The sequence below is a fragment of the Alexandromys fortis genome, unplaced genomic scaffold, assembly GCF_014885135.2.
Source record: "Alexandromys fortis isolate MF-2015 unplaced genomic scaffold, M_Fortis_MF-2015_v1.1 scaffold_701, whole genome shotgun sequence".
NCBI lineage: Eukaryota > Metazoa > Chordata > Mammalia > Rodentia > Cricetidae > Alexandromys > Alexandromys fortis.
Window position 1 is genome coordinate 5,093 of NW_026068585.1, and position 7,717 is coordinate 12,809.

General features: G+C 40.0%; 1 pseudogene; it reads right to left on the reverse strand.

Moving 5' to 3' along the window:
- Window positions 1–612: 612 nt before the first annotated feature.
- LOC126495891 (PRAME family member 12-like) lies at window positions 613–4,015 on the reverse strand (annotated as a pseudogene).
- Window positions 4,016–7,717: the final 3,702 nt, after the last annotated feature.

Genomic DNA, 7,717 nt, shown 5'->3' on the forward strand with positions numbered 1-7,717 from the left:
GTTCTTTTGACCTCAATGTTTCTGGAATGAGCTCAGTGCCTAAATGCTCATCTGACTATGCTTTTTGTAACCCCATTTTTGTCTTCAACTCTAGAACAATACCATTCCATGGCTGTTTTAAAACTCCCAGCATTGCCCATTCTGAGGTAGAAGGAGAAAGGGTTATGGGAAGCTTAAGGATATCTAAGAATTATCTCTCTTATCGTAAAAACAGGCTGCTATTGGAAACCCAGTATTTATCCCAGGCCCTTATCTCAGGACAGTTTCAACATGATCTGTGATGGCAAAAGAATACAAACTGAGTTCATTTAGATGGTCCATACACCTCAGCTGTGAGACACAATTCCAAAACCTTTCTCATTCAAAGGTCTACAAGGGACTTTAGACAGACAAAGTCTGCTCAGGTGTCCCAACTGATTAAAAAGAATGATGAACTCAGCCGGGCGGTGGTGGCGCATGCCTTTAATCCCAGCACTCAGGAGGCAGAGGCAGGCGGATCTCTGTGAGTTCGAGACCAGCCTTGTCTACAAGAGCTAGTTCCAGGACAGGCTCCAAAACCACAGAGAAACCCTTTCTCGAAAAACAAAAACAAAAAAAAAAAGATGAACTTACTCAGACAGCCCTGAAACACTGACAGGTGACCAAGGCATTTGAGATCTAAATGGTTCAGGGTGTTTCTACTAGCACCCAATTTATGGATTTCCAAATCTCAGCAGCACAGGTGCAAAGAACCTGAACTCTCTTCTATTTTATTCAGAATCAGAGCCAAATATTGACATTTTTTTAAGGTGCTACTGCTTCTGAAGGAAATGTTCATTATTAATGCCATAGTCTTATTAGAGGGATGAACCTCAGGATCTGAACTTGCAATACGATGCTGGTCCTTGATCTTCAAGATAGAGTGCTCCAAGTGAGCACAGGAGAACAAGCATGCAGGTGACATAGTACTGATCTCCAGGCAGACGATCTTGCAGCCAGAATGCTCCCTTAAATCTAGGATCCTCAGTTTAGGGTTCCTGTAGGGGAAAGAGAACACAGAACACTAAGAGCTAGAAACATTATTATAACCAAGCTGTATCAATGACAACATGTAGTGACAAAATCATCTTTCTTTTTCTTCTTCTTTTTGTCATTCCATACACCAAATACAGCAAGATTTTGTCATGTTAATACTATATCCTTTACTATTTTCTGTAATCAACTAATGTTCATAATACCTTGTTATCCCTGTTTTCATGAAACATCTCCATTTTGTATATTTATCAACAGCAGCCTCTCTCACCTCTATAACAAAATTAAAACCCTCTGTAAGACATCAGAGTTTTTAAGATAACCACAACTGATGGACCAACCAACCCACATTGATTTTCATTATTCACTATTACTTAACTATGAGAGATTATCTGGTTCCCACTTGCAATAAGTTCCAGGATAATGTTTTGTTACCTTATCATATACATATTATACACATTCTTATTGAAAAGCTGAGTTCTTGGCAGTAAGACCGGAACACCATCATTCATACCTTTCAGTTCCCTGTGTTTTTTGTGTGCTTAATTTTCTAATGTATAGATAAAAAAGTGTGGATCCTTGACCATTGCTGTCAGTGTCTTCTTATGTCTATTCAATTGAGAAGACAGCAGTGAACAACAGAACAAAAATTATCATTAAACAGCACACATCATTTTTTTGTTTGCCACCAATCCTCAGCAATTTTAACATTTATGTCTTTCTTCTATGCAATAATAACATGATAATGCAAACATGTGAACAGTGTCTTTAATCACTTACATTCCATATTCAACATTGTAAGATGATGTGGGATTCCCGTCTGTATGCTGTGAATATGTTTTGTTACCATTGGTTTATAAAGAATCTGATTTGGGCCTAAGGCAGTACAGAAGAGAGCAGGGTGGGAATTCCAGGTATATATAGAGGAAAAAAGAAGGCAGAGTCAGGGAGATGCCATGTAGCTGCCAAAAGAGACAGATGACCCAGAACCTTAGCGGTAAACCATGAATCTCATGGTAAAATACAAAATAATAGGAATGGGTTAATTTAAGATGTGAGAGTAAGTTCATTAACAGCCTGTGCTAATAGGCCAATCAGTGTTGTAATTAATATAGTTTCTGAGTGATTATTTTGGGATTATTCATCTGGGAATGAACAGGCAGTCTCTACATACAGTAATACACTATTTACAAATTGGCCTCAAGTTACTGGACTAACAAGAGAAGCAGGCTGTGGTGTAACCTCCTACCTCTTAACATGTCTCTATTATACAGGGTCTTATCTAAATCCTGAGTTCTGAAGAGGTAGGAATTGAAGACATTCCAACATGGCTGTCAGGAGTTCACTATGGGATTCATGAACAGTTAATGTTCCAATATGGAGACAGGTAAAGGGTCAGCCCTTCACTATTTCCTTCACTATATTCTTATGCACACCCTTAAATGCATTGTAGAGGAGTGGAGCAAAAAGCTTCCTTGGGATCTTCTCAAGAGCATGAATGGCTACAGATTGATTGCTCAGGAGTTGATATATAGCAAGATCCAAGACTTGTTTGGTTTCTTGTTGTCCATCTTAATGAACCTGTATAAGGGTGAGAAACTTTTAGAAAACTTGACAGATGTAGCAGGAGGGGCTACTTGTTGGGTTATCTGTCCAGCCCAGTTCCCATAGCCAGTAAGGCCCAAAGAAATTACAGGGAGTATGCATTAATGGTAAACTGACTGGCCCATTGGCTCAGGTTTCTTATTTGCTCTTATTACTTATATTAACCCATTATTCTTAACTATGTTAACCACATGTCTCGGTACCTTTCTCAGCAGAGTAGATCACATGTTGCTTCTTCTGTGGTCTGGGCAATACTGGTAAGGAATGGGCTTCCTCCTTCCTAGAATTCTCCTGTTCTCATCACCCTGCCTCTATTTCCTGTCTGGTTGACCTGCCTTTACTTCCTGCCTGGACAATCAGCCTTTATTTAACACATGATCGACAGAATACATACAATTCTCCCTTACCACTTCCCCCTCCTTTTTTTTAAACAAAGAAAATTATCCATAGTCCATTTTATGGGAATGTGAGCATAGTATTCCAGACTATTTCTACCTGGTTGGGGTCACTAATAATCTTAAGGGGACCTAAAAATAATTTAGAGTTATGATCAAGTCCTGACTGGAGTATTCTGTGAGTCTTGAACATCTTAGGCAGCAGTCATTTTTTTTTGGCAAAAATCATTGTTTTGTTTGCTTTCTTTTTTTGACTTCGACCTCCTCCCCTCCTCCCATTCCATTCCCACTCTCCCCACTCTCCCTCCACCCTCCCTCTCCAGTCGTAAGAGAAGTCAGGGTGCCCTGCCCTGTGGGAAGTACAAGACCCTCCCCCTCCATCCAGGTCTAGGGAGGTATGCATCCAAACAGACTAGACTCCCAAAAAGCCAGTACATTCAGTAGAATCAAAACCCAATGCCATTATCATTGGCTTCTCAGTCAGCCCTAGTTGTCAGCCACGTTCAGAAAGTCTGGTTTGATCTCATGCTAGTTTAGTCCCAGTCTAGTTGGCCTTGGTGAGCTCCCATTAGATAAGTTCCATCGTCTCTATGGGTAGACACACCCTGACTTCCTTGTTCATGTTCTCCCTCCTTCTTCTCTAATAAAATAGTACTAATATTAGTAACCACCTGTGTCTTATCGGTTCACCATGGATTAAGTTAGAATTCAACAACAATGCTACTCCCAGAAAGCCTACAAACGCATGGAAGAATTAGAAACTGTTATCAAAAATCTCCCTACAAAAAAAAAAAAAAAAGCCCAGGACTACATGGTTTCAATGCAGAATTCTACCAGAACTTCCAAGAATACCTAATACCTATACTCCTTAATATATTTCACAATATAGAAACAGAAGAGTCATTGCCCAATCCCTTTTATGAAGTTACAGTTACTCTGATTCCAAAACAACACAAAGACTCAACCAAGAAAGAGAATTACAGGCCAATCTCACTTATAATCATCGAAGCAAAAATCCTCAATAAAATACTGGCAAAATGAATCCAAGAAAACATTAGAAAAAGTATCTATTATGATCAAGTAGGCTTCATTCCCAGAGATGCAGGGATGGTTCAACATACAAAAATCTATCAATGTAATCCATCATATAAATAAAACTGAAAGAAAAAAAACATTGATCATTTCATTAGATGCTGAAAAAGCATTTGACAAAATTCAACATCCCTTTATGATAAAGGTCTTGGAGACATTAGGTATACAAGGGTCATACCTAAATATAATAAAAGCTATTTATAGAAAGCTGACAGATAGCATCAAATTACATAAAGAGAAACTCAAAGACATCCCACTAAAATCAGGGAACACGACAAGGCAGTCCACTATTTCCATACCTCTTCAATATAGTGTTTGAAGTTCTACCAATAGCAATAAGACAGCATAAAGGGACCAAGGGGGTTCAAATTGGAAAGGAAGAAGTTAAACTTTCTTTATTTGCAAATGATAAGGTAGTGTACATAAGCAACCCCAAAAACTCCACCAAAGAACTCCTACAGCTGATTAGTAATGTGGCAGGATACAAGATCAACTCCAAAAAATCATTTACCCTCATATACACAAAGGATAAGGAAGCAGAGAGGGAAATCAGAGAAGCATAACATTTCACGATAGGCACAAATAGCATAAAATATCTTGGGGTAACCAACATAGTAAAAATGGCAATTCTACCAAAGACAATTAACAGATTCAATGCAATCCCCACCAAGGCTCCATCAAAATTCTTCACAGATCTTGAAAGGACAATAATCAGTGTAATATGGAAAAACAAAAAAACCCAGGATAGCCAAAACAATCCCATACAATAAAGGAACTTCTGTGGGCATTACCATCCCCGACTTAAAAATCTATTACAGAGCTACACTATTGAAAACAGCTTGATATTGGCATAAAAACAGAGAAGTCGACCAATAGAATCAAATAGAAGACCTGGATTTTAACCCTCAATCCTATGAACACGTGATTTTTGATAAAGGAGCTAAAAGTATACAATGGAAGAAAGAAAGAATCTTCAACAAATGGTGTTGGCACAATTGGATGTGAACCTGTAAAAGAATGGAAATAGATCAATATCCATCACCATGCACAAAACTCAAGTATAAATGGATCAATATCAATCTGAACACACTGATCCTGATAGAAGAGAAAGTGGGAAGTACTCTACAACATATATGCACAGGAGATTGCTTCCTATGTATAAAATCAGCAGCACAGACATTAAGGGCAACATTGAATAAATGGGACCTCCTGAAACTGAAAAGCTTCTGTAAAGCAAAGGACACTGTCACTAAGACAAAAGGCAACCTACTGACTGGGAGAAGATCTTCATCAACCCCCCAATTGACAAAGATCTGATCTCCAAAATATATAAAGATCTCAAAAACTAGACTTTAAAATGCTAATTAACCCAATTTAAAAAATGGGGCACTGAACTGAACAGTGAATTCTCAACAGAAGAAGTTCAAATGGCCAAAAGACACTTAAGGTCATGTGCATCCTCCTTAGCGATCAGGGAAATGCAAATCCAAACAACTTTGAGATACCATCATACACCTGTCAGAACGGCTAAAATCAAAAACACCAATGATAGCCTTTGCTGGAGAGCTTGTGGAGTAAGGAGTACACTCATCCATTGCTGGTGGGAAGGCAAACTTTTGCAACCACTTTGGAAAGCAGTGTGGCAGTTTCTCAGGAAATTCAGGATCAACATACCCCAGGATCCAGCAATACCACTCTTGGGAATATACCCAAGAGATGCCCTATCATATGACAAAAGCTTTTGTTCAACTATGTTCATAGCAGTATTATTTGTAATAGCCAGAACCTGGAAACAACCTAGATGTCCTTCAATGGAAGAATGGATGAAGAACGTGTGGAATATATACATATTAGAGTACTATTCAGTGGCACAAAACAATGACATCTTGAATTTTGCATTCAAATGGATGGAAATAGAAAACACTAACCTGAGTGAGGTAACCCAGACACAAAAAAGATGAACATGGGATGTACTTACTCATAATTGGTTTCTAGCCATAAATAAATGACATTGAGCCTATAATTTGTAATCCTAGAGAAGCTAAATAAGAAGGTGAACCCAAAGAAATACATATAGTTATCCTCCTGGACATTGGAAATAGACAAGATTGCCAGGCAAAACTTGAGAACTTTGGGGTGGGGTGGGATTGGGTTAAAGGGAGATGGGGAGAGAAAAGTGAGAAGGGGAGGATGGGGGGAACTTGGGTGAATGGGATGGTTGGGATAAAGGAAGGTTGGATATGTGAGCAGGGAAGTATATATCTTAATTAAGGGAGCCACCTTAGGGTTGGCAAGAGACTTGACTCTAGAGGGGTTCCCAGGTATCCAGGCAGATGTCCCCAGTTAGCTCCTTGGGCAGCAGAGGAGAGGGAGCCTGAAATGGCCCTATCCTATAGCCACACTGATCAATATCTTGCATATCATCAAAGAACCTTCATCTGGAAATGGATGGAGATAGAGACAGAGACCCACACTGGAGCACCGGACTGAGCTCCCAAGGTCCAAATGAGGAGCAAAAGGAGGGAGAACATGAGCAAGGAAGTCAGAACCGCAAGGAGTGCACCCACCCACTGAGACAGTAGGGATGATCTAATGGGAGCTCACCAAGGCCAGCTGGGCTGGGACTAAAAAAGCATGGGATAACACTGGACTCTTTGAACATGGTGGACAACGAGGGCTGATGAGAAGAAGCCAAGGACAATGGCACTGGGTTTTGATCCTGTTGCATGTACTGGCATTGTGGGAGTCTAGCCTGTTTGGATGTTCACCTTCCTAGACCTGGATGGAGGGGGAGGACTTTGGACTTCCCACAAGGCAGGTAACCCTGACTGTTCTTTTTACTGAAGAGGGAGGGGGAGAGGAGTGGGGAGCGGGGGAGGGAAATGGGAGGCTCAGTGGAGTCAGAAATTTTTTCAAAAAAAAAAGGAATTTGGCAATGACTCTTCTGTTTCTATTTTGTGAAACGCATTATAGCTTTTAGAGATAGCAGGAAAAATACTGTGCCATTTTAAAATGCCAGCTTTCTGGGTTGTCTTACCAGTAAAAACTCTGACTCTTTGAGGCAGGAGGTCCTGCTACAGAGAGAGCATTTGAGTGTTGTTTGTTAACACACTGTTCCAGCTTGCTTGCCAGGAAGGGCCTTGAAATGCCATACCATTGTAGCAATAAAAATGGATCCAGCTCGTACCTCCACCATGAGCTCAGAATTTCAGAAAGCTAAGGAATGGGCTGGATCAAGCCGTAAAAGCCACGGCTCAATCCTTTCCATATTGGTTAGGAAATTAAAGAATCATGGGGTCAGAAAAAAGAGAGATATACAGTAATAAGAGAGTAAAAGATGAAGTAACCTGTAAATGGCTTAGAGTGTGTTAAAAATATATGCAGGCTAAAGGTTAAAGTCCTTAAAATTAAAAAGAAAGAAAGAGAGTAGTTGGGTGTGGGGATACAAACCATTAAACCCAACTCTTGGTAGACAAAGGCAGGCAGACCTCTTTGAGTTCAAGGCATGGTGGTACACATCTTTAATCCCAATGCTTGGAAAGCAGAGGCAGAAAGACCTCTGTGAGTTTAAAGTGCGGTGTCACATGTCTTTAATCACAAATCTGGGAGGTGGA